We start from the raw sequence: 26,505 nt of genomic DNA, 5'->3' as shown, positions 1-26,505 counted from the left end.
CAAGGGGTTTTTCCTGTTCTAATCGAATTTTTATTAATTTTGTTGGTATCCATAGCTTTTTTTCTTCTCCTGCAGAAACAAAGGCAAAACCCCTTCCTCAATGTAGAACATATCCAGGTTTCCATTCTGAGGTCAGCACATCCTTGAAATAAACCGGTTGGTTTAGCTCAGGAGTTTTGTCTGTCATCCAATGTCTCTCCACAGCTGTTGTTCCTTTCTCATCAGCATTGAGAAAATTCAAGGTTAATAAAGCACTATACAATCTATTTCTAGGAGTCATTGTTACCTGTTGCTGTTTATTTAGCATATCCTTTAAAGTTCAATTGGATCTTTCTATGACTGCTTGGCCTGTGGGATTGTGTGGTATACCTGTAACACGCATTATATTGTAATAAGCAAAGAATTGTCTCATTTTATTGGAGACATATGCTGGGGCATTGTCTGTCTTAATTTGTACAGGTATTCCCATGATGGCCATAACTTCTAATAGGTGTGTAATCACAGAATCAGCCTTTTCAGAACTCATAGGAGTTGCCCATTGAAATCCTGAATAGGTGTCAATGGTATGATGTACATACTTTAATCTTCCAAATTCTGCAAAATGAAACACATCCATCTGCCAAATTTCATTTCTTTGTATACCTTTTGGATTGCTCCCTGCAGGTAATGGAAGTTGGTTATAGATGGAACAAGTAGGACATTTTTTCACAATAGCCTTAGCCTGTTGCCAAGTGATGGAGAAATCCTTCTTCAAACCTTTGCTATTTACATGGTATTTCTTATGAAATTCTGAAGCTTCTAGCACATTACCTATTAGTAACTGATCAATCTCATCATTACCTTGTGCTAGAGGTCCTGGCAGACCTGTATGGGATCTGATATGTGTTATATATATAGGATGTTCCCTTTTTCTGATGATTTCCTGCAATTGTATGAATAATGAAGTTAATTCTGTATTATCAGGAATAAATTCAGCAGTTTCAATATATAAAACAACTCTCTCTGCATATTGAGAGTCAGTGACTATATTGAGGGGTTCTGTGAAGTCCATCAGTACCATAAGAATGGCATACAGTTCTGCCTTTTGTACAGAGCTGTATGGACTTTGTACCACTTTACTTAAGTCTCCTGATTTATATCCTGCTTTCCCTGATTTATTTGCATCAGTATAGAATGTGAGGACTCCACAAATTGGCTTTTGTCATACAATGTGAAGAAGGACCCATTCGGTCTTCTTTATAAATTCTATTCTCTTGTTTTTGGGATAGTGGTTGTTAATCTCTCCCAAAAAGTTACTGCAGGCTCTCTGCCAGTATTCATTATCTTCCCATAGTGATGAAATTTCTTCATTAGTTAAAGGTACTACAATTTCTGCTGGGTCCATTCCTGTCAACTGGCGAAGTCTTAGTTTAACTTTTTGAATCAAATCAGAGATCTTTTCTATATAAGTCTTTAATTTCTTATTTGGTTTACATGGTAGGAATATCCATTCCAATATAATATCTTCCCTCTGCATCAAAATACCTGTTGGGGAATGTCTGGAGGGGAATATGACAAGAATGCATTTAAGTTCTGGATCCACACAATCCACATGTGCTTCTTGAATTGTCTTTTCTACTAGAGCCAATTCCTTCTCAGCTTCGGCTGATAATTCTCTTGGACTATTTAATTCTTTGTCCCCTTCTAAAGTATTAGCCAAATTTTGTAGTCCATCTTTGGGTATTCCCATGATACCCAGTAAGTTGGAAATGCTTCCTAATAACTTTTGAAAATCATTAAGAGTCTTCAATCGATCTCTCCTTAGTTGTACCTTTTGGGGTCTAATTTTTTGTAGCTCTATCTTATGTCCTAAGTAATTAATAGAATCTCCTCTTTGTATTTTTTCAGGAGCAATTTGCAGTCCCCAGCGAGGCAAAACTTTTTTTACTTCTTCAAACATGCTTTCTAATGTATCTAATTTTGGATCAGCTAATAGGATATCATCCATATAGTGATAAATTATAGATTGTGGAAACTTTACACAAATTATCTCCAATGGTTTCTGCACAAAGTATTGGCACAAAGTAGGGCTGTTTAACATTCCCTGTGAGAGGACCTTCCATTGATATCTCTTGACTGGCTGAGAATTGTTATAATTAGGTACTGTGAAGGCAAATTTTTCTCTATCATTTTCTTGTAAGGGTATGGTAAAGAAACAGTCTTTTAAGTCAATAACTATTATAGGCCATTCTTTAGGTAGCAGAGAGGGCAAGGGCATCCCAGTCTGTAGGGAGCCCATTGGCTGAATTACTTTATTAATAGCTCTCAGATCTGTCAGCATTCTCCAATTACCAGACTTTTTTTTAATAACAAATACAGGAGAATTCCAAGGGCTGGTAGATTCTTCAATGTGTTGAGCATTTAACTGCTCTTGAACCAGCTGTTCTAAAGCTTGTAGCTTCTCTTTTGTCAAAGGCCATTGTCCAACCCAGACAGGTTTATTAGTTAGCCATTTTAAAGGTAAGGCAGTTGGTACTTCTGAGAGTTCAACAGCAGTCGTGCTCTGTTTGTGAACAACCTGAATGGTTGGTGACTGATTTTTATAGCATGTCATGATATTGTTCCTAGAAACATGCTTTGGTCTGTATTCCTTTTCTGAAAGTGTAGAAATTTTAATCTGGGTATTCCACTGTTGTAACAGATCTCGGCCCAAAAGATTTACTGCTATATTTGCTACATATGGCTTCAGCCTTCTTCTCTGTCCTTCTGGCCCTATGTATTCAACCCATCTCGAACTCTGTTTTATCTGAGATAGGGTGCCAATCCCTAAAAGTTGGACATCTACCTCTTGAAGAGGCCAATTCGGATGCCATGATTTTGGTGTAATTATAGTCACATCTGCACCTGTGTCTACCAGGCCCTCCAGAACCAGGCCATTAATTCGAATCCTAAGCTTTGGTCTTTGTTCATTTACAGAAGTCTGCCAAAATATTTGTTTTATAGTGTTCTTTGTAAACTGTGATCCACCTATCAGAGCTGTTTTATCATCCATTGCAGTATCGGTTTTTACATTAGGCATTGGTTTATTCAGTTGTCCTGGAGAGGTATTTCTTCCACAGTGGCTGGGAATGTTCGTACTACATTTGATTTGGGGGCCTGCAAGAGGCCCCTGAGGTGTTTCCCGCCAGTAAAGTGTTGCCTCCTATATCTATTTTTGATCTGCACTCACTGGTCCAATGTCGGCCTTTGCCACACCTTCTACATAATCCGGGAGGTGGTTGGGGTCTCCTGTTTAGGCTATTCCTAAAAGGAGTATTACTTCTAGGAGTACCCCATGTACAGTTTTTACTTATATGACCTGGTGTACCACATTTAAAACATTTGGTAACACGGGGCCTTCTTTCACCTCTGGGATTTGTCTCTCCTATCCAAGCCTCATTACTGTAGTTACGAGACTCAACACCATTACTATACTGAATCCATTCTTCCAAAGGAGCTGATCTGATCTTTAATGGTGTAAGTATTCTTCTGCATTCTGCATTAGCATTGTCGAATGCCAAGGACTCAGTTAATACTTTTCTTAATTCTTTATCTGATACAGCTTTTGTTATAGCTGTGTTCAGCCTTTGTAAAAAATCAGTGAAGGGTTCATGAGGTCCCTGAAATATCTTTGTGTATACCTCAGTTGGTTTTCCAGGTTCTGGAATTTTTTCCCAAGCATTTAGAGCTGCTGTATGGCATAGGGATATTGTATGCTCATCATAAGTGGCTTGTACATTCCTGTCAGCGAAACATCCCTCACCAAATATTTGATCTTGGGAGATCATAAAACCTCTGATTTTACCTTGTTGTTCTAAATTTCTTGCCTCTTCTCTCAACCAGCTTTTCCACTGTAGCTGCTGGCTATATTCTAGAACAGCTGAAATTAACTGATGCCAGTCATCTGGGATGATTCTATGTGAGGTAGACCACAAGTTTAACATCTGTCTTATGTATGTGGAGTGTATCCCATAGGTAACTACTTCTTCCTTTATATTTTTAAAGTCCCTTGTTGAAATTGGTTGTAATGTATATGCATTATATGGCTCAGGGTGTGTGTCATCTGCTGGCTTCTCATGGATGATAACAGATAAGACATTGTGTGAGAGCCATTTGGAGATGTTACAACCTCTATGGTCTTGCCCTTCTGCTTATTAGGTCCCTTGTCATGTTTACTGAGAGTTTCTTCTAAGGCTTGCAAACGAGCACCTACGTTCTGTTCTAGGGAGTGAACCTCCTCTCTGGCAAGGGACTCCAGATTTCTCATGGAATCATAGAAGTTTTTATGTTCCTCAGAAACACATGATTCCATGGACCTTATCTTATCAATTAATGATAATCTTTCTTCCTTATATAGTGTCTGGAGAGTTAGTGTTCTGTCCATTAAATATTCACATTTATTATCAATAAGATCAATTTTTGGTACAAGCCTGTTTTGTAAATCCTGATCAGCAGATTCCAGTGAAAGAATCTTTTTCTGTACACTTTTATTGCTATCTCTTAAAGCAGATTCCAGATAAAGAATCTTTTTCTGTATGCTTTCATTGCTATCTCTTAAAGCAGATTCCAGAGAGAGAATCTTTTTCTGTACGCTTTCATTGCTATCTCTTAAAGCAGATTACAGAGAAAGAATCTTTTTCTGTAAGCCTTCATTGCTCTCTTTTAAAGCAGATTCCAGAGAGAGAATCTTTTTCTGAATGCCTTCATTGCTATCTTTGAAAGCCTGTAAATCCTGGCTAACAGATTCCAGAGAGAGAATCTTTTTCTGTAATGTTTCATTGCTATCTTTTAAAGCCTATAAATCCTGGTTAGCAGATTCCAGAGAAAGAATCTTTTTCTGTAAGTCTTCATTGCTATTTTTTAAATCCTGTATCAGTCCCAATAATGACTCATCTTTGTTCTTGTTATTAAACCAGTGTTTGAACACTGTGTGAATTATTACAATGAATGCCAAAATGGTACAGGCCAGATATGACTTAGGAAGGTCGTATATTTCCAGGAAGATGTCATTCATCATACAGGCAAAAAGGTTTTCAAATTCTTGTGAGGTAATGTTGTCAGCCATATTACAAGAATTACTCAAAATTTGTTAGTCAATTTTAAGGTGTAAAATTATCAAGTACTTTTACTTGAAACAATATGCTTACCTTTCGTGGTTTTCAAGGGTGTAGTAGCACTTTTCAGCCAGCAGGTGGCATTGGTACAGCTCCAAAGCAGGGCCTGCTGGTGATCTTGGCTGACTGAAGCTCGCTGGAGTCAAGATGGCGGGAGCCGGAGCCGGCACTCAGGAAGCCGGGGTGTGCCTCTGTCGCTGGTCTCGGGGCTAAGCTAGGGAATTGAGACCAGACTAGCTGCTCCCTTTTTCGAGAATGGAACCCTGTAGGCGTTCCCTGGTTATATGGAACTTTGCAGGCGGGTTTAGGTTCCCGCTAGCCGGGGAGGAGGCTGAGGATGGGAGCCACCCAGGCCTTTGGAATTTGCCCCACGTGAGCACCAGATATTGGTGAAATTATTAAGGCCACTCCACGTAGCTAAAAGGAGATTTATTTAATGGCGTAACTTACAAGTTAAGGGATAGGTAGGTCGCGGGGTCTGGGGAAGGTGTATTGCAGTCCAGCGGTGTTCTCTGGAGCTCTGCTTGGCCCACCTTCACCGTCCAAGGTCCCAGAACCGAGTGAGTGCGCTGCCCATCCAGATCTCAGGTCTCCAGGCACCTCCCTTGGCGTGACACCTCCTTATAGGCGTGACAGTTGCCGAAGTCTCAATGGGGGTTGGAACTTCCAGATCAAAGCTGGAATGGCTACCCACTACAGAAAAGGGATCATGAGAAGTGAGGAAGCCATCCTAAGTGGGGAGAAATGAAGAGGGTAAAGGGACATGTGATAAGAAACCAGGAGGTACAACTAAGCTGGGGGAAGAAAGGGAACACAGTGGAAGGCAGTAGGGTGTGGGGATGAGAACAAAGTATAATTATCCATGAATATAGATGCCATAATGAATCCCATTACTTTGTATGTTAACCTAAAAATAATAATAATAAAACGTAAACAAAAACCCTTTCCCCAAAGTGAGCTGAGCCTTTGCATCAGAGGGGAGTCCCTTCCAGCTCTGAACTTGCGTGGGCCCCTTGCCTGCAGAACCCAGTACCGTTTTCTTTGCAGCTTTATTCTCAACTTTCTTAACATCATCGTTCTTCCTATTAAATTTCATGTACTTAATGACTAGGTTTCGTCTTCAGGTTGTCTATGATTGCTACAATCGGCAAAGCTTGAAGGAGAGGACAGGAAGAGTGTCTCAGTACTGGAGAAGAAGCACAAAGCTCAAAGTATTTCCAAAGAGAGGGCAAGAGTCTGGCAGAGAAGGGACAGGTTGACAAATGGGGATTAAGGATGGCTGAAGATAATGAGGATATACCTGAATCAAGAAAGCAAAACAACAACAACAACAAAAAGACACCCATAGGGGGCACCTGGATTTGAACCAGGGACCTCTTGATCTGCAGTCAAATGCTCTACCCCTGAGCTATGCCCCCTGGCCTGATAGACACTATAATTTATAGCCTTTACCTGAATGGAATACTATTAACAGGGCAGTTCTGTGGGCCCTGGATTCATCTTACCCCAAGCTCTGCTTGTCTTTCCTCCATTCATTCCTCTGTCATGTTCATTTTCAGCTTCACCCCTCTGGCATCACTCTTGCTTCCCGGATGCAGCCATCCATCCAGTTAGGACATCTGGTTGTACTTGAACTGTCAGCAGGCAAAAAGCAGCCCTGTAGGAGGCTGAGGCAACTTTTGCAGCCTTGCTGCACCTGCCTTCCAACTCCCCATCCTGCATGGGTCATACCCCTGTCTTTTCTACCCTGATCTAACCTAGCTACAGTGATCCGGGAAAGAGATAGTTGGGAATCCATCTAGCATCACAATGGTAGAGGTAAGGAGAAGTGGTCAGAAACTAGATATATTTTGAAGTAGCATGAACAGGAGTTGATAGTGATCTGGATGCTGTCTTAGTCAGTGTTTTATTACTATGAAGAGACATATGACCATGGCAACTCTTAGAAAGGAAAACATTGAATTGAGGCTTGCTTGCAGGTTCAGAGGTTTAGTCCATTGTCATCATGGTAGAAAGCATGGTGGTATGCAGGCAGACATGGTGCTGGAGAGGTAACTGAGAGTTCTACATCCAGATCCTCAGAAAGAGAATTCTTGGCTTGGATGGGCTTTTTGAAACCTCAAAGCCCACCACCAGTGACAGATTTCCTCCAATAAGGCCATGCCTCCTAATCCTTTCAAACAGTGACACTCCCTGGTGACCAAGTATTCAAATCTATGAGCCTATGGGGGCCATTCTCATTCAAACCATCGCAGGTGCAAGAGTGAGAGAAAGAAAACCATGAAGGGAAGCACCGGGTCTTGGCTGCGTAGCTGGAAGAACATCTGTACCAGCAATCAGTCCACTTCAGGACATCGTGACAGGGGCCATCTGTTACATAACCTGAAATGACTCACGTGAGATAGTAACTGACAACCACACTGACTAGGCCAATTACAGTTTTTAGTCCTTTTATTAATAGTCAGACTAAGAGTGGGCTCATGCCTCTGAAAAGTCTCTTGGTGCCCAAGCTGAGTGGTACAGTGTTTTTAAAGACAAATCCACAATTACATCATGTTTGAAGAGGGGTTAATTAATGAGGGATTTGGGGTGGCCCAGTAACGTCTGCTTTCTTTGTAAAGCTTGCTGGTATTTTCCAGATACTACATAATACATCTAGACCATGGCCAAGATTATGGAAAGTCCCTCAAGGCACTGCCAAGGTGAATGTGACTATTGGGGGTAGAAGGCTGAGAAGTGACCAGGCAGGCACTAAGTCAAGTTAGGACAGGATGGCATTAACTTAGTCATTTCATTCCCCCATTTTTTTTAGTTACCTTTAAACCTTTGAATTTGGCTAAGGGGTAAATACTGAGTCCTGAGGATCATTAGCTTAACTGAGCCAATTTTTGTTTGATGAACTTTAAAAGGCAATTTACTTCATTGGAACAGGGAGAATGGCAGCTCTCCTGTTGTCCAGTGGGGCAGCACAAAGGAAAATAAGAGGTCCTCTAGTCCTGAATAAACATGCACTTGGGGAAGTACATGTACAACAATACATAAAACTGGAGTATTATACAGTTGTTCTAAGGTCACACTGTGGGAGTGACCGGTGGTACAGGTAAACCAATGTGATTTGAAAGAAAATGGCCCCCAAAGATGTGGCACTATTAGGAGGCCTTGTTGAAGTAAGAAGTGTGTCACTGTGGGGGTGGACTTTGAGGTCTCCTTTGTTCAAACTTCACTCACTGTGACACTCAGTCTATTTCCTGCTGCCTGCATATCAACATGTAGCAGCTCCTTCTCCAGCACCATGTCTGCCTGCATGGCACCATGCTCCCTGCCATGATGCTAATGGACTAAACCTCTGAAACTGTAAGCCACCAACTCAGTTAAATGTTTTCCTTTATAAGAGTTGCCATGGCCTGCTGGACCGTGGTAGCACATGTCTTTAATCCCAGCATTTGGAAGGTAGGGGCAGGAGGATCTCTGAGTTCAAAGCCAGCCTGGTCTACAGAGTGAGTTCTAGGACAGCCAGGGCTACACAGAAAAATCCTGTCTCAAAAAACAAAAATAAAAAAGAAGGAAGGAAGGAAGGAAGGAAGGAAGGAAGGAAGGAAGGAAGGAAGGAAGAAAGAAAGAAAGAAAGAAAGAAAGAAAGAAAGAAAGAAAGAAAGAAAGAAAGAAAGAAAGAAAGAAAAGAGTTGTGTGGTCATCGTTCCTCTTTACCACAAGAGAACCATAACCAAGACAACCAAGCTCCTGTTGTTGCAGGGCAGAGGCCTAAAGACTACTCAGTACATCTAAAGTCTGAACTGAGAGTCTATATATATTAAGCCTAGAGAGAAACAATTCTCACAGAACAGCCTCAAATGCATTTTAGGGAGCTTTTAAAAATGCAAAAAACACAGAAAAACTACGTTCTGATTGGCAGTTGCTGGGGGAAATAAAGCAAGCAAGCTGTTTAACAGAAGTAAAAAACATGCAGTTAGCCTGAGGCATTTTGACCAGAGTTTCTAGAATGTGGTTGAGTGCTTTCCTTCCTATGCTGGTTTGAATAGAAATGCCCCCCATAGACTCATGTGTTTGAATGATTGGCCTACAAGAGTGACACTGTTAAGAGGTGGGGCCGTGTTGGAGTGGGTGTGGCTTTGTTGGAAGAAGTGTGAAATTACTATGAGGGTAGGCTTTGAAGTCACATATGCTCAAGCTACACCCAGAGTGGTACATAGTCTCCTTCTGCTGCCTGCTGATCAAGATGTAGAACTCTCAGCTCCTTCTCCAGCACCATGTCTGCCTGCACACCACCATGTTTCCTGCCATGACAATAATGGACTAAACCTCTGAAACTGTAAGCCAGCCCCAATTAAATGTTTTCCTTTATAATAGTTGCCATAGTCATGGTGTCTCTTCACAGCAATAAAACCCTAAGACCCCATGGGATTTTTTTCACAGCAGAGGTAGAAAAGGGGAGGGGGGTCAGTTTCAAGCTAAACCAAAGATGGCTCCAGCTGAGACAAGATGGAGGAAACTTTGCCTTGTCACACTGTGGGAGCTAAATAAGCTTCTGAGTTGGGAGTAACTGTAAGACTAGTACTACAAGAGACAGAAAAGGGGGCAGATATTTAACCAAACAGGAGTTTTATTTGTGAGAGAGTCTTAGCCTGAGTGGATCTGGTCCATGTGAGATAGTTCATTTCCAGTCCTGGTCTGGACCAGGCTTGGCATGGGAGTGATGAATCCAGGTGTGATTCCATCAACCTTGACTGTATGCTGATTCCATCAACAATGACTGAACATTGTCAGGATGGCAGTGTGAGGCACTTTCCAGGCAGATGCCACATTTTTTGTTTTTATTTTTGTTTCAGCTTTAGCTTTTTGATGTATACTTGGTCCCTGGGTTCGAATGAATGATAGGGCACCAAGAAGAGAACCAGAAGGGTGTTCAAACCCTGGAGTGGCCTGTAGTCTGGACCTGTTTGAGAAATGGGAGATACTTTAAAATAAATTTATTGCTATTTTTTTTAATGATATGATCTCTTAAAATGGGCAGCAAGGGGTAGCCTTTTAAACCTAATCTCATGGAGAATGAATTTTGTCTAGTAAGGGGTGCATCATGCTCTAAGAAAGTCCAGGGGTAAAAGATTGGGCCAATTTTTAGCAGTTTTTAAAATTAATTTAGAGAGAGTGGACTTAGTAGTCTGGTTCATGCATTTGACCTGTCCAGAGCTCTGAGGTCGGTAGGCACAGTGGAGCTTTCAGGTTACGTCAAGGCCTTCCTGACCACCTGAGATATGGACGAAGTAAGGAAGGTCCTTATCTGATCTAACTGACAGTGGAAACTGAAAGCTGGGGATAATTTCACAAAGAAGAGTCTTGACTGTTGCCACAGCAGTCTCTCTCTGGGTAGCAAAGGCTTTTACCCATCCTGAGAAGATGTCTAAAACACTAACACACTTATACCTGATGTAAGGAGGCTTTACCTCCATGAAGTTGACTTTGTTTTTACCAGGGGCTAGTCTTCTCAGACAAATGGCAGGGACTCCTATTGTCCCTTGCTTTGTGTTGACCTGTATGTAGGAGAGGTGCTGAGAGGCAGCCTGGATGGCCATCTCTTGGAGACACAGAACCTAGTACCTGGAAGATAATAACTCAGTCAGTCTGGTGGCTCCCAGATGGGTAGTCTGGTGCAGCTGATGCACCAAAAGGCTTCCAATGGCCTCAGGCAGGGTAATTCTTGAGGTTGTCAAGATCTGCCATCTAGCCAGATCCTGTTTTGCATCCTAGGAGCAGGCCTTGTCCTCTTTTCCTGGAGTAGATGGGTTGGGGAGGAAGACAGAAGGGGGCTCCACGGCATTTCTGCGGCTTTCCGGACTGCCTGGGCTGCCCTCCAGTTTCATTGGGCTTCAGGTGTGTTGGCTGTTTGATGCCCCTTGCAATAGATAGCAGCCATCTCCTCCGTGAGCCAAACCACTTGAAGGAGAGCAAGAATTTTTTTCTTTGTTTTTAACAGTTTTTTTTTTTTTCAGTCAATAGACCTCTCTCATTATAAGTCATGGCATGGACATGAAGGATAGCAAAAGCATACCTGTTGTCTGTATGTTTACCTGGTTGTCCTTTTTCCAGCCTAGGGCTTGAGTGAGAGCAATCAGCTTTGCCTCTTGGGCTGCTGTGTCCTGTGGCAAGGCTTGTGTCCATATGGTGGCCCATTAGGTTGCTGCTCCAGCCTTCCTGACTCCGTTGATGACGAGGCTGCTTCCATCAGTAAACAAACAGACCTGTCTCAGGTAGGGGAGTGTCCTGGAGGTCTGGGCAACAGGCCTAAGAATTGTCCAGCAAGCCCTCACAGTCATGGAGGGGGACCTCAAGGTCATCATCGGGCATCAATGTTGCAGGGTTGAGACTCTGTACAGGAGCAGCAGTGAGATGGGTCTGATCAAGCAACAGACTCTGCTTTTGAGTGGGCATTTGACATCCACCAGCCATTTGCCCCTCTTAGGAGGGTTTTCATGACATGGGGAGCTGTTAAAGTCAGGTTCTGGCCCAGGAGCTGGTCAGCTTCCCTTACTAGTATAGTAGCTGTGGCTCAAAAGCAGGATGGCCAACTAGAGGCCACCAGGTCTAGATGCTTAGATGGAAGTGCTACAGGCCTCCACCAGGGTCCCAGGAGCTGAGTCAAAATGCCCTTTGCAGTGTCCTAAGTCTCATGAATGAGAAGGTGGAATGGTTTAGTGACATCCAGTAGGCTCAAAGTTGGTGCTCAGGTTAGAGCCTGCTTTCATTCCCAAAAGCTTGTTCCTCTGTTTCAGTCCATTGCAACAGATGGCATCCCGAAGTGACAGAATAAAGGGACCGGGCTATTTCAGCAAACCTAGGCATCCAGAGCTGTAACATCCCACCGCCCCCAAGAATTCTCCTGTCTGCTTCTTGATTTGGGGAGTAGAGGATTCCTTTCAGTCAGCACTGAGAGTTGGCCATTGGATCAGTCCATTCAAAGGCAAACACAGACTGACTCACTGGAGCCAGGGAAATGAAAAAAAAAGCATCCTTAAGGTATAGGACTATATAGACTATATAGGTCTGACAAGAGACTGAGCAACGTGTATGAATTTGGAATCATAGGATGAATGATTTCAGTCCTTTTATTTATCTCCCAGAGATCCTGGGCTGGCCAATAGTCTGAGTTCCCTGGTTTATGGGCAGGCAAGAAAGGCATATTCCAAGCTGACTGGCATAGGGTAAGGACATTAGCTTCTAACAGCCTCTTGATATGGGAAGTCTAGACTTTTGGTTCATAGGATATTGCCAGACCCTTAAGAGTGTGGATGTAGCCAAGAGATTTACCACAACTGGTGGGTGGTGTGCTGTCAAACCTGGAGGATGTGTCTCAGCCCATACCCTAGGAAACTGTTGTTTCAAGTCCTGGAGCAGGGTCCCTGTGTCTGGATTTGTTTCTGCTGTGGAGTCTGGAAGAGCTAAAAGACATTCTTCAGACAGAGAGGCAGTTAAGCTGAGTTGGGAGGCAGGTGCAAAGGAAATTTTAGTTTCCTGAGGAGTAAGGTGATGACTGTGCCTAACTTTTGAAGAAATCTCTGCCCAGAATGGGGAGAGGACCATCTGGGACCACCACGAAGGAGTGAGTCACTTGTTTGTGGCTAACTGTCCCCATTGAGTTTTTCAAAAGAGAAACTTCTGTACCATTGTCTACCAAAAACTTGGCCACCAGTTGGGTGGCCTCCAACTGATGCAATGACAAAGAGTTCTTGGAGGCCTACGAGGGTGGGATCCTGGCCTCTTCGTTTTGATTCAATGTCCTCTCTTCTTCAGTGGAGAGGGCCATTGCTCTCCTGGGTTTGGAGGTTTGAATGTCCTTTCCTAGTGTCCTTTTCCTTGAAACACCAGCACATTGATCTCTTTCTGGTGGGGCCATCCCCCACTTCCCCATTTTTTGGTTTTGTTTTGTGGGATTTTTTTTTCTTTTTCCTTTCTTTTTTGGACATAAGTAGTGTAAGCAGTAGGAAGCTTGGAGTGAGGAGACTGGAAAGCAGCCGGCATGTGTCATGTGTGGCTTAATCACAAGGCAGCTTGTCTTTGTCTTTTAGTGTCTGGGCTGTTGTGAACTTCTGGGGCCACTCTGATGAGCTCAGAGGTATTTATCCCTGCAAAGTCCTCTAGCTTTGGGAGTTTTGTTTTTGGGTGTCCAGGGTTGACTGAGGGACAAGCTAAATTTAATGTCCTAACATTAAATGGAGCCCATGGATCAAAAGCGGTATACATTTTGAAAATTTTTTGAAATTGTTTGAGAAACGCCCTAAGATGCTCTTTTGAACCCCAAAGAACCTCTTTAGTCCTAGACAAATTCGTGGGTTTTTGAGCTGCACCCTGAATTCCAGTCATAAGGTGCCAATGAAAAATGTCTAGGGCCTGGAAACTGCATTAGAATTGGTGTTCCAATCAGGGCAGTTGGATAGGAAAATTGTCTCAGTGTCCATACCAGTGGCTTGAAGCCAAAATGCTCCCCCCCTTTTTTTGCCTCTGTCCCAATAGTTCCCTTTTCTCTGAAGTCAAGAGTCAGAAGGCATTGATAGGAGGTAGTGGGTGTAGAGGATGGAGTCCAGAAGGTCTATTAGGGCTTGGGGCCCATCAGAAAAAGGGGGGTCTGGGTCTTCCAGTTATATAGGTCTGAAGGAGAGAAAGGATCATAGATCAGAAAAGGGTGATGCCCTTCCTCATGTCTTTGCCGCTGCCCCAGGAGGGAAAAACAGGCCAGTGACAGGGATCCCAGCAGCAAAGCGAAGCAGCCTGCCCTCCATCCCTGAGGAACCTAATCACCACCGCCTCTGGCCGCCCTGGCCTCAGTGCGAGGGGAGAGCGGCAGCCTTGCCTGGGTCCAGCTGATGCAGCAGGGGTGGTCCAGGACCTTCCACAGGTCCTCCATTGTCTGGGCACCCAGGATCAGGCTGGACCACTGGAGGGACTGGAAATTTCCTGGCCTGGAGATAAAAGGAGTAAAAGACGACTTTTTTTTTGGTAGGCAAAAAGGTAGTTAATAGCGGGGCAGTGGCGGCAGTGGCGCGCGCCTTTAATCTCAGCACTCAGGAGGCAGGTGGATATCTGTAAGTTTGAGGCCAGCCTAGTCTACAGAATGAATTCCAGAACAGCCAAGAGACTCTGTCTCCAAAAAAAAAAAAAAAAAAAAAGACAGCTAACAACAGCGTACAGAGGTTGCCACCTAGTGACAGAATTCAGAGACACTGGCAGAATTTTAAGCGAGTCAACCAGAGCAAGTACCGCCCAGTTCCTTTGGGGAGAGGGAACAAAACAGAAACACCACCAACAAAATCAAGAAATGAAATAAAAAACTTCCTCGGCCAAATTGCCCATCACAAGTCATTCATGTATACAGTTAGCTGGCCATTTATTCAAGCAAAACCGAAGCCAAATCTCTTGGGAGACACAGAACCAGGATACCGGGTCCCAATTTAGCGTGGGAGGACTGGGGAAGAATTTACTGTCAGAATTCTTCTCCCCAAAGTGTTCCAGACCATAAAAGGGCTCCCCGATTGGGCATGTTTTCCATAATCTCAAGGAAGATCCCTTGGGCCTATCCCCCCTTATCCAGAAGAAGACAATCCCCAGAAAAAGGGCCTGCTCCTTTTAGTTAGAGGAGTTCCTGTTGGGCCTGTCCCTTTTAGTTATAAGGTTCCCCATGGGGCTCTTCTTCCTCAAACAGAACCAGACCCGAATTCAGTGTACAGACTGACCTCTGAGGAGTGTCGGTGTCGGGAACATGGCAGTCACTCCAGACCTCTCCAGACTTGGTGAAGGGGGGGGGGGGGGCGCTAGAATGTTCATCAAGGTCGCCTCCCCTGCAACCTCTCCCTGGCAGGGAAGGCCAGGAGTGAGGCTGAGTCCCACTGGGTGTGGCAGAGTCTCCCTGGGGCCGCCAGATGAAAATGATCCATGCAAGATAGTTATTCACAACCGTGGCGACGAAGCCAGTTAAAGCTGGTGCCTCTGAAAAGCCTCTTGGTGCCCAAGTTGAGGGGCACAGTGTTTTTAAAGACAAATCCACAATTCCATCCGTGTTTGAGTGGGGGTTAGTGAGGGACTGGGGGCAGCCTACCAATGTCTGCTTTCTTTGTAAAGCTCAGCAGCATTTTCCATAATACATTTGAACAAAGGTCATGGGCGGTCTCAAAAGTGTTGCCAAGGTGAATGTGGCTGAGGCGGGTGAAAGGCTAAAAAGAAACCAGACAGACACAAAATAAAATTAGGAAAGGATAGCATTACCTTAGTCATTTAAAACCAAACGGAGATGCCCAGATGAAGGTGGAGGTTAAAGGGGTGTTGTGTGACGAGACTTTTCCTGGAGAGACACAACACACACATACCTACTCACCACAGGTAGGGAGTCCATGACAGACCAAATCATGGACGTTACCAAAGTCCGATTTGGTGAACCAATGCGTTTAACTGGGATTATCTACAGGAATATGGGTGAGAATTACTTACAGGAGCAGAAATGACTCAGAGGCAGCCAGCAGTGGTGACATCTCACAAAAGGCTGGGAGCCTGCAGCACACTACATATGCAGGCAGCTCAGCAGGTTGGAGAGTGTCCTCTCACGTGAGTCAAGCCTCTTCCAGGCAGACCAGCTGGGTGTGTCTGAGAAACACCCTCAGTCATCTTTACTGCTTACTCAGGGAGGGAGGGACCCAGTGAATCTGGTCAGTTTCAGGGACTTCCTGAAGCTATTTTGAGTTGTTTACCTTCTGCTTAAGGAGCAGGATGGAATATTTCAATATCAGAGGAAACTGCTACACAGCAGTCCACCCCTTCCTACAGCTCTTAGATTCCTTCTGACCCGTCTTCCCCAAAGACCCCTGAGCCTTGGAGGCGGTGGCTATCGATGTTCATCTGTGTCCTAGCTGCAGTCATTTGTTCTCAGGAGCTTCACCCGTGCTTGTGAATTGAGGCTGACAACAGCGATCTATGGGTGTAACCACGAAGGTTTGAGATGCATCACAGCCATCCAGTAAGATGATAAAAGCTGCTTCCCCATGGGGACCTATAATCTTTCCAGCCACAGGTTTTTGTCCTGGCTTATAGTACTGGATGTGAAACTCCCCCTTGTAGAACAGGCCTTAAATCCAATTGGAAGACTGATAGGTTTTTTTCCATGATAGTGGAACCACTATTTTGCAAGCAGGCACATCCTGTGTGGCATGTTGGTGCATAGCACTGGGGTTTTCATTTAGTAACAGCATGGCCTCTGGGAGGGTCTTTTTCCACCAATGTAGGATACTTTTTGAATTTTTTTCCCTTTTACTTAGCCCAGCCCCAGTAGTTACAACCATTGTACCTGGTTGTCTCTCCAATGACTTTGCAAATCTGCAAAGACAAAAGACTCAGAAATTAACATTATATCATCAATATAGCAAAACCTTTTCCATAGGATAGGCAGGACAAGGCAACATCCTGACCCACCATCCCATAGCAGATAGTGGGGTTACAAAGATAATCTTGTGAAGCACTCTGAAAGTCTGTTGCCAAGTGTTCTCAGCAGTGTCAGGTGACCTCAGAGGTTGACAACTAGGAAGATACTAAAGTCATACCTAAGCAAAGTCTAATACAGCATGGAAATGTTCCATCCATTTGTATCAATTACTTCTTCACAGATCAAGGTTGGGTACAACCCGTGGACAGAAGGCACTAACTTAATTAGCTCCCTATAACCCCCAATCATTCTCTCTGAGCCATTGTTTCCATATCCTGGAGTCCTTCCATGGAGCCTCCCTCCATTTTTCCATGCCTGATGAACTCAGTGCGCCTGACCTAGTCTACTCGGCCTTACACAGGACCAAGGAGGAAGAGGACCCTGTTCTCCCCTGCTGCATCTGCTGGATCCCTGGGTCTGAGAGGCTCTGGGTTAGCAATGTAGCTGTTGCGTCCCATTCACCATACCTGGCTATTGGGGGAGTTCCTGGCTGAGCAAACCGTCTCCACCCCTAGCATAACCTTTACCAGAAGGAAATGTACCCTCGTTGACCTGGGGCGGGGGAACTGCCTGCTCCTGGGTCAGGCTTGAGTGTCTTTACCTGTGTTGTTCTATCTTCTGTGAACCACTCCTTCGGCTGAAAGCCACCCAGAAGCTCCTTAGCACACAGTTTAGCTTTCTATCAGTTTTTTTCCCTTAGTAACTCCAGCTAAATCTTGCCACATTTGTCTTGAGGAACCCAGACAGATCTCTTCCTTTGCTTTGCCTTTCCCTGGTCTCATCTAGGCTGCCCTTGAACTTTACAGACACTTTGCATGCTGGTCCACCAAAGCCTTTCTTTATACAGAGCTTACCCCACCAAAGGCCTCCATTAAAGCTCCATACCAGCCTTGAGGTCCCTGCTAGATTAGTCTTTTCTTTAATCCCTCTGTGAACATACTATCTGGCCCAATGAACTGGGGTTTAAACACAGCTTTTCTTATTCCTAGTTCCCTCAATCATCCCTTTCCCTCCTCTATGGTCCTTTATTCCCAGACATTGATGTGGACTTCAGTCAGAGATAACCAAGTGTCCCAATGGCTCTGAGAAGCCAGTCCACCAGAGACTGATTTCCCTCTCGTTGTCTCAGCACTGTTTTGAGTTATTTACCTTCCGTTTTAAGGAACTTCCCTGAAAGGTGGAATGTTTCAGTCTTGGAGGAAACTGCTACACAAGGGAAGTCCTGGCTAATGACATAAATATGAGGGTCACAAGCCCATCACATCCACAGAACAAAATGAGGTCACTGAGGAGGCATGAGCAGAAATGAGCAATGGTCTAAGGACTAAGTCCTGGGCCCTTAGATATTCACAAATTGGGATGTTGAGAAGTTACAAGCAAAAGAGACAGAAAAATGGGCAGTGAACTAGGAAGAACATGAGGAAAAGCGTGAGAGCCCTCAAGGCAATGGAGGCAGGCCTCAGGAATGGACTCAAAACCAAGAAAAGGTCTAACGAGATGATGGAAGGTTAGAGAGGTGATGGGCAGCCGATGGTGCTCTCCTGAGAAGCTTTCTCTGCTCCTGACAGGTGAGTCATGCCATGTGCTCAGGATGCACCTGTATCCCATTTCACATACTTGACCATAATTTCTGCAAACTTGAGACCATAGTATCTGTCTTTTAAGCTGAGTAGAATCTGTAGGGTCGTATCCCTGTGTGAGGATGCCAAGGAGATTGTTAGTGCTTTAGTGGGAACTCAGGGAAACTGAAGAGACAAAGCAGGTTCACAGGATGAGCTGGGGCAGGGGAGACAGAGCAGATTCACAGGATGAGCTGGGGCAGGGGAGACAGACCTCTTCCTCTTAGACTTGAGAAGCAAGACTGGAAAGACAACAGCATAAGGATGTGGAGGTGCTCCCATCAGATGGCCTCAGTCTTACCAGTGACAGAGGAAACAAGGTTTTCTAAAGACAACAAAGGGAACAGATGACACTTACTAAAGAAGAAAATTAAACCATGAAGCTGGCACTATGGGAAATGAGTGAATTTAAAAGGAATGGCATCATTGGTTATCTGTAGTTGAGCCAGTTGAGGTCAGGTGGAGGTTGAATCTTTTATCTTACTCTATACTCTTGAGCAAAGACTGGCTATCCCACAGCAAAGGTGGAAAAAGTCAGTAGGGTCGTGTATCTATGGCATTAGAAATGAATAGAGAAGATGGTAGAAAGACCACAGGGAGGGCTGGCAAGATGGCTCAGTGAATAGAGGCACTTGCTATCAAGCCTGAGCATGTAAGTTTGATCCCAGGGACCCATATGGTGGACCCACACGACTGCTTGATAGTGACAGTCACAGACTGCGAGAGCCATAGCCTCATACACTGTCCTCTGATCTCCACACATGTGTTTTGTTTGGCACAGATATGAGTACACACACAAATTAATGTAATTTACAAAATCTTTATGATTAAAAAAATGTGTACCTGGAATTAGGTAACTGGACTCAGTGTAAATGACTCCAATTTTGTTGACACTATCAGAGCATCCTAATAAGGAAGTAGCCAAACTCATGTCTTCTTCTTTCTGTTAGGACTCATCAGGGTGTTGACTTTGGCCACATCAATGTCATGGTTCCTTCACAGCCTATCTGGTCTGGTGCTTATTGACCTTGGCATTCACAGTGAACACAAATGTGTTGTCTTGAGTCTTCTTCATGGCTGACTCAGTGTGTTGTGAGATAATCTTTCTGTAACTGTGAAGATGTGTCTTTACCAAAGTGCCTTCTGATTGGTTTAATGAAGAGCTGAATAGCCAATAACTAGACAGGAGAGGATAGGCAGGATTTCTAGGTGCATGGAAATGCCATGTAGACGCAGACCAAGTTGGACATACAGAATGGAGGAGAGGTTTTAAAAAAAAAAAAAGAAAAAAAACTTGGGTTGGGGATTTAGCTCAGTGGTAGAGTGCTTGCCTAGCAAGCACAAGACCCTGGGTTCGGTCCTCAGCTCCGGGGGAAAGAAAGAAAGAAAGAAAGAAAGAAAGAAAGAAAGAAAGAAAGAAAGAAAGAAAGAAAGAAAGAAAGAAAGAAAGAAAGAAAGGAAGAAAGAAAAAGGCATGTGACAAAACATAGATTAATAGAAGCAGGTTAATTTAAGTTATAAGAACTAGTTAGAACAAGCCTAAGCTGAAGGCCACGCTTTCATAATTAATAAGTCTCTGTGTCATTATTTGTGGCTGGTGGTCCCAAAAGAAAGTCTGATGAGAAAGCTTGCTACATCAGTGGTCGGGGGAACTTGATGATGGCATAGTGGTCAAGCTTGTTTCTCCTGAGGACATTCTTATGAGGGTATTTGTGCTGCCTCCAGAGCCACAGGGCTGCCAGAGGTGGGTGACGTGGGCCTCTTCTCCCTTTTGTGGCTGTGGACACCTTTCAGCACTGCGTTCTTGGCTTCCAAGGCCTTTACTTTAATCTCAGCTTTGCTAGGGTAGGAAGTGCCTTTTTCACTTTTGGTGCCATCTTGGCAAAAAGCATAATTTAACTTTTTAAAGAAAAAGAAAGACTACAGACAAAGGCCTTAATTGGTAGGTCCATAGTGGGTCAATGGAGCACAATGTAGCTCTGAGATCATGGGTACATGAGAGAAATCAAGGGGAAAATGGGGGTTTCTATTTCCATAACAAGAAGATACAAAAATGAAGGAATGTGCCCCATCTCACAGGCCATGCTGTCACACAGGCTGGGGTCTCAGACTGGATGAAAAGAAGAAAGTGGACTGAGAATTAGCCTCCCTTCCCCTCCCCCCACTCTCTGCTTCCTGACTGTGGTTGCCATGTGACTGGTTACCTCACTACCCTATGACTTCCTGCCTTGATGGACTGTGCCCTCAAACTGTGAGCCAAAATAGCCCTTCCTTGTTAATTTGTTTTTAACGGTGCTTTGTCACAGCAGTGAGAAAAGTAACTAATGCAGGTGATACGTTAGGGTTAAACTTGGCTGCAAATTCTGAACTCTCAAAATAACCAGGAACCAACCAACCAAAGGCACAAACAAGCAGACAAACCAGAAGCTTCCTTTTCTTGCACATAAAAGTCCAATTACTGCAGCCCAGCTGTATATATTATGTGGTATATATACTATATAGCTATATAGTAAATGTATAGTATATAAATTATAATATATAATTATATAGTACAATTATATCTTTTACCCCTTCCCTTTCCTCCCTCCAATTTATATATATAGTATATAGATATGCATACTATGTATTATTTTATATTTTTATTTTTGTATCTTATATAAATTTCTTATATTTTATATAGTATATAAATGCTATATAATTATATAGCATACAGTACATATAATTACATAGTATGTTTTATATATTATAGATGCTCCATAAGTATAGTGTAAATAAATATACTATATATACTATATAAATATACTAAAATCTAAAAAAGTAGAAGAAGTAATTTTTTAAAACTTCCCCAACCTCTTCTAGTCTTCTCATGGTTCATTCTGGCACACACATTCTCATTACAATTCTCAAGTAAAGACCATCTGTCTTTGGAGAGCCTCTGTCTGTTATCCCAGTTCACAAAACCCAGTGAAGCCTTAACATTAGGTCTTGACATTGCTGAGGATAAAGCAGAGCAAGTGAGGAAAATGTGACTTGAGACCTGACCATAAAATTGTCCACAAACTTTAATATGAGTTCCAGATATGGGCAAGGGCATCAGTGAGGATGGGGAGGGTGTGGTGCACAGAGACAGAGACAACCTTGAAGGAGGAGAGGTGCTGAGGGCTAGCAGAGGAGCCAGATCTGGATCCTCGAGGGACCGTGGATGCGTAGGAGCAAGAAGAGGAGGCACCTTCTCTGCTTGAGTCTGAGGGAAGAGGTGGCCTCTGGGAAAGCTAGGTGTCATGTATACAATGAGGTATAAAAGCAGGGATTCAAGAGAAAGGCACGTGGGCTGGAAATCATCTGTAGAGCAGCTAGAGGGCTGACAGGAGTGGGGAGGACCCTCAGATTTGAAAAAAAAATGACACATCAAGCCAGGCGGTGGTGCACACCCTTAATCCCAGCACTTGGGAGGCAGAGGCAGGTGGATCTCTGTGAGTTTGAGGCCAGCCTGGTCTACAGAGTGAGATCCAGGACAGGCACCAAAGCTACACAGAGAAACCCTGTCTTGAAAAAAAGCAAAAACAAAAACAAAAACCTGACACATCTTTTTAGCATCAGAAAGGGCAGCATGAGACTAGAAAGCCACTAGTGCAGACAATGCTCTGAAACTGGAAAAGTAAGAGTCACATCCCTGCAGGACAGAAACCCTAAGTAAATGCTTGTATTAGCAAGGCACCAGCTTTATGGAAAGGAGAGGCGTCACTGAAGACCAAGGTTCTGTGGTGTCAGGTCCTGTGCTCTTCTGGTGAGAGAAGCCACAGGACACAGAGCATGCACAATTTAGTGAAACCAAGAGCTGCTTACTGTAAACAAAGCCTCCAGGGGGATGAGAAGTGACCAGGCTCTGTCCCAAATGGCGATTTCTCTGCCATTCGGTGTGGAGATCAGGATGCCCTTGCCACCAAATAGCTGTATTATAAGCACCCATGTTTGACATGTGTGTTACAGATTTCTAATATTTATACAAATCCAAAGAAGCAAGGAAGGTGCTCAAGATGGTTCTTTTAAAAGGCCATAAAAGACGATTCATGTGAGGGATGGTTACAACTAGGAGTGTGCTTCTGAACTATATTCTATCTGGATCCACAATGGATTCTGAGATTTTTCTATCAAAAAGCCATTTGTTCCCCAAAACATAAAAATCCTTTACTTTTTTAGTTTCAAGATGGCCAATATAATTCTTCAATCCCTTCTGCAGAGTTTTTCTTTCAAAGCTTAAATAAGACCCAGAATTGCCTTTGACTTGTGTACAAACAGCACAGAACTTGACTTACCCATCACCAAGTTGCTATTTAACCCTCTGCAAATTCCCTTGGACCTACAAGGCCTCTCTCACTATCCCAAAGAACCTTCTACCTGGGATGAGAGGCCAGGCCTATCCCATCCTGATATAAGGGGAGAATTCTCTAACTAGGGAGTGCTAAGAAGCAACTGCCCCTGGAAGATGCTGCTGCTCGCTGCTCGTCACTGTTGCACACACAGATGCTGGAGACATGAGCGAAGGTCCAGAGCACCGGTGCTGGGCAGACAGAGGTGGAGTGGTGCAGCCTGTCCTGTGGAGGCTCCCAGGAAGCTCTGGAAGACTGGTCCTCACTTCCCTTGTGGTCTGGAAGCCACTGGATGATGCCTACACCCCACCCTGGATGCTGTGATTTAACTGTTCTGGGGGAAGGCCGGGGAAGGGGACCTTCTGTAGACTCTTCAAGTGATTCTAATTTATTTGGTGGTAAAGAATCACAATCATAAATCCTTAGAATTTGCTGGTTCAAGGAAAAAATATTTTAATATCAGTGTCTATTAAGAAGGAGAAATTAAAGGTAGGCTATCTTTGAGAACCAGCACCAAGACCACATCCAGGATTTGCAGAAAAATCCATGAATGTAGCAAGAACTAAAGCTTTCTATCTGAGGGGTAGGGGGAAAAAACACACGTGTTCTGATGGTAACTTCGTTACTTCATCTTGAAATCTCTTCTTCTTTGTCTTTACAGTTATATATTCCCAACAGAAAGCTTTAGACATTATAAGAATTATATCTGAGGGTCACATTGCATTTCAGGAGTAAATGATAAGAAGCAACACTGTTCTGATAACATATAAGAAATAAACCTGTCAGCTTTCTGATTACTGGGCCAACTGTGGCTGTGAAGGAAAATCCAGCTATTTCACTGTCTTGCTAAGGAGATAGCCCATAAAGGGGGTTAAAAAGTTAAACTACTGGGGAACCTAGAAAACAGAGAAATTGTGCATTGTATCCTATATTTCTAAGTGTGATAAACATTCTAAGCTATTATTTAAACGTGTCAGTTTTTCCTCAGACTTGGATTGTTATGCTGTCTGGCAGCCTGCATGGCTGTGAGTAGTAACCATGGCAACAATAGACTGTCAGCCAGGCTCCCTTGTGTGCAGGCTGTAAAGTGAGGGTATGAAGGAACAGTGACCTTAAAAGCATCCCAGGACCTAAACATAAACAGTTAGTTGGCTGAACCTTGAGTCTTGTATCATAAAACTGAGATTAGGAGTTCGTGCAGAAAGTTAGTTGCTTTGTGTAGGGAGTTATGTGTAGGAATTTGTGTAGGGAGCTATGTCTTTAATGTTATCAGCCAGAATTTAGCAAGTGGGGAACTGGCACCAAAGTTGTTTTATGCCTGACCTTGGTTCAACAATCAGACAGCTGGGAATCTGTCCTTGTGAGATTCATTTGGAGGGGCAACTAGTCTACTTTGAATATGCTCTGAGGTTTTAAATCAGCTAATTATATGTAATTGTCCACAAGCCATGAAACAAAGTCCTGGCTATGAAAGTATATTTTATTCATCAAAATTATGCAGTATAAGAAGAAATTATCACCAAGTGGTGGTGACACATGCCTTTAATCACAGCACTCGGGAGGCAGAGCCAGATGGATCTCTATGATTTCGAGGCCAGCCTAGTCTACAGAGTGAGATTGAGGACAGTTACCTAAACTACACAGAGAAACCCTGTCTCAAAAACCAAAAAGAAAAGCAGGAGGAGGAGGAGGAGGAAGAAGAAGAGGAAGAGGAAGAGGAAGAGGAAGAGGAAGAGGAAGAAGAGGAAGAAGAAGAAGAAGAAGAAGAAGAAGAAGAAGAAGAAGAAGAAGAAGAAGAAGAATCTTCCTGTCAATCCACAGAAAAGTGTGCCCAGTATATTCATGGAGAAAGCACACTATCAATCCAGGCTGCATGTAGTAGCACATGAGAAAATTGCAGACAGAAGCAAACAGTATTCACAGTCTATGACCCCATGGTCCTTGCTTAGTAGGGCTTCCCATCAGAGAATTATTCATCTGGTGGGTTGACCTGTTGAGTATTAGCTGTGATCTGCTGTATATTCTTATGGCCTCTGGCAGTAGGCATCTATGTAAAAGGTCAAAACTAGATATGTATTGGAGCACTTAGAGTTGAACCAGGAATGTCTTGATCTGTAGTCAAAACAGCTCTACCCTGAGCTATAACCCCAATGTGGCTGGGTGTAGCTAACTCCTCATTAGTACCTCTTCAACCTTGCTTCCACACCCAAGATATTTACATGTTCATGATCTGCTGTTAATGATCCAGAAATTGACAAGATTTCTACATTGATGCCTCCCATCCCTCTTCTACTTTCCAGCTTTGACTAGACCAACACACAAACACACACACACACACACACACACACACACACACACACACACACACACAGTAAAGGCACCAACTTTGATCTGGAGAAGATGCCTGGCATGGCTTTTTCCATAAGTTCACACAAAGAGATAGGATAAGACCTTCTGGTCCTAGGTCATTGATAACCATCACATGAAGCTCAGGGAGAGCCTTCTCCATGATCTAAGTCCTCAGAAAGATACTCATTACATTCCTTGACTTATTCATTCAGTAAACACTTAAGTAGCTTGCTAGTTTCTGGACCCTGTCATCAATGTTGGGTACAAACAGGCATTTAAGACATTGTCCTTTTATTTCAAAAGAATTTTATTCTAAATGGGAGACAAATAATAGGTGAAATATTTCCACAGAGGTGGCAGGAGAAGAAGTACAGGGCAGGGGAACCAGAAGCAAGAATCACCCTGTCTGGGGGCTCTAGGTGGAGATTCCTGAGCAGATAAAGGCAAGGACCGCTAGAAGCTGATTCTACACCAAGCCTCCTCTAACCTCAATTTCCTGCAGTGAGTGAGTGATCTACCTAGTCACAGCCTTAGAGGGTGTGGTAGGTAACTGTGACCTGGATGGACCAGAGAGCAGCACACAGATGGAGCCTGAGTAGAATCCAGCACAGAGGTGAACAAATATCAGTCATAATGTGACAACATCAGGACAAGGGAAATGTAGGTAACGGGGGTTTTATTTGGTTCTTCTTGGACCACACAAGATATTTGATGATTTGGCATCTAAAAGAAATCCTAGGAAGGGGGCACCTGGATTTGAACCAGGGACCTCTTGATCTGCAGTCAAATGCTCTACCCCTGAGCTATACCCCCACCTGCTTATTAAAGTCTCACAGGCACTCAGAACCTGCATGGCCACTCCCTGGATGTTAACATCACAGGTACACATGTCAGTGCTCTGCCATCATCTGCTTCCTCCTATGAGAACCAGCCCTGAGCTGCCTCTGCACATGACTGCCATGTCCTCATGAATGACTAGCATCCTCCTGCCTTAGATCCTAACTGAGGCAGGAGCATTAAATTCAGGAGGCCTGCTTCTGCAGACTTCTTCAACTCAACGAAAGGAGCCATATGCAAATACACTGGCTGCTTAGCTGACCTTTGGAGGTGAGTGAGAGTGGGAGTGGGAAAAAGGAAAGTTCTCTGTCCACTGAGAACTTCTTGGTCAGACTCTCTGGAGGGACCCAGGGTCTGATGTGTCTCTAGCAAGCTCTATGGACAATTCTGACTGACACACTATTTGGTGTTATCCTTTTTTCCCTCTGCCTTTCCATGCTGTAGATGTGAAATAAAAAGACAATAGTTAAATTAAGGACAAATAAAACACTCCTGCTTAATAACCAAGTCAAACCAGAGTCCACAGATATGACAAATGACCTCTAGAGACCATGGTCACTGAAACATGACACAGGACGGTGGTTGCTACCATATGATCAGCAGGTGACAGAGTCTTGGAGCAGGGCTTCACTGAGAAGAAGTCCCTGAGTCTTGCATGTGTACCTGTGTAGACTCCCTCATTAGCAAAGGCCACCTGAACTGACTCACCTGGGGATGTA

General features: G+C 43.8%; 2 non-coding genes across 2 annotated transcripts; both read right to left on the bottom strand.

The window, feature by feature from the left end:
- Positions 1 to 6,478: 6,478 nt before the first annotated feature.
- Positions 6,479 to 6,550, bottom strand: Trnac-gca (transfer RNA cysteine (anticodon GCA)). The gene has a single exon. It is a non-coding gene; the product is annotated as a tRNA-Cys (tRNA).
- A 19,140-nt stretch (positions 6,551 to 25,690) lies between these two features.
- On the bottom strand, positions 25,691 to 25,762 carry Trnac-gca (transfer RNA cysteine (anticodon GCA)). Its single transcript has one exon. It is a non-coding gene; the product is annotated as a tRNA-Cys (tRNA).
- Between the last annotated feature and the right edge of the window lie 743 nt (positions 25,763 to 26,505).

The sequence above is a fragment of the Peromyscus californicus genome, unplaced genomic scaffold (genome assembly GCF_007827085.1).
Source record: "Peromyscus californicus insignis strain IS unplaced genomic scaffold, ASM782708v3 Scaffold_6__1_contigs__length_162567912, whole genome shotgun sequence".
NCBI lineage: Eukaryota > Metazoa > Chordata > Mammalia > Rodentia > Cricetidae > Peromyscus > Peromyscus californicus.
This window is presented reverse-complemented; position numbering and strand designations above follow the sequence as displayed.